Source organism: Camarhynchus parvulus, chromosome 3, assembly GCF_901933205.1.
Source record: "Camarhynchus parvulus chromosome 3, STF_HiC, whole genome shotgun sequence".
Lineage (NCBI taxonomy): Eukaryota > Metazoa > Chordata > Aves > Passeriformes > Thraupidae > Camarhynchus > Camarhynchus parvulus.
Window position 1 is genome coordinate 99,209,484 of NC_044573.1, and position 904 is coordinate 99,210,387.

Here is a 904-nt window from a genome sequence, read left to right on the forward strand (position 1 = left end):
GCCCCGCCGTGACCGCGGGGGGAGGCACCTGCCGCGCCGGCACCGCCCCGGGCCCGGCCCCGGCCCCGGCCCCGGCCCCGGCCCCGGAATGGCAGCCGGGGGGGGACGGGGTGCTGCGGCGGCCGGGCCGCGGTGGCTGCGCGGGTGAGAATCGCCCTTGTCCGCCCCGACCGCAGAGGTGATGGGGCGAGGTGCCTCCGGGCGTCGGTGGGTTTGAAAACTGGGGGCTTGGAAAAGGGGCTTCCAGGAACCCACAGACCCAACACACTCCCCGCCTAACAGACTTCACTGTAAGACTGAGTAGCATCTTGTTTGTTGGTTTTCAGGATCATGAAAGACTGAAATGTTGTCATATGTCAATGATTATTATTTTAGGCAAGTATTAACAGCAAGAGCTTGACTTGATTGTCACCTTTTCCATGCCGCAGTGACAGAGAGATATTTACATCTCAACTGCTTTTCTTCCATCTGGTTATAGGTGTAATACACTTGGGATAGAACTTTTAAGTCTATTGTCTTATTGCTAAGACAATATCTAAATTAAAGGGGTCAGAATCTCAGCAGTCTCTGTTTCCTTTTGTTTCAGTACAAGCTGTAAATAAGAATCAACCTCTTACATACTTCAACAAAAGTTTGAAGCTCATATCTAGCTCATATTGTCCTTAATTTAATCTGTGAAATGAATTGCTCTTAATTTCATTTTACTTTTATATTCTTCATAATTCCCTTTTGCAAATTAATGTTTTGTTGTTGGTCTTAGTTCTCTTTTTCCCACTTTGATTGAACAGCAATGGCAAACAGTTGTAAATAAAACATTTTCACCCCATCATGTTCTCTCTCAATATTACAAAACATCGTGTTAGTGTTTCGTTTCCTGTTCTGTTACACAGTGATGTGGTAACAG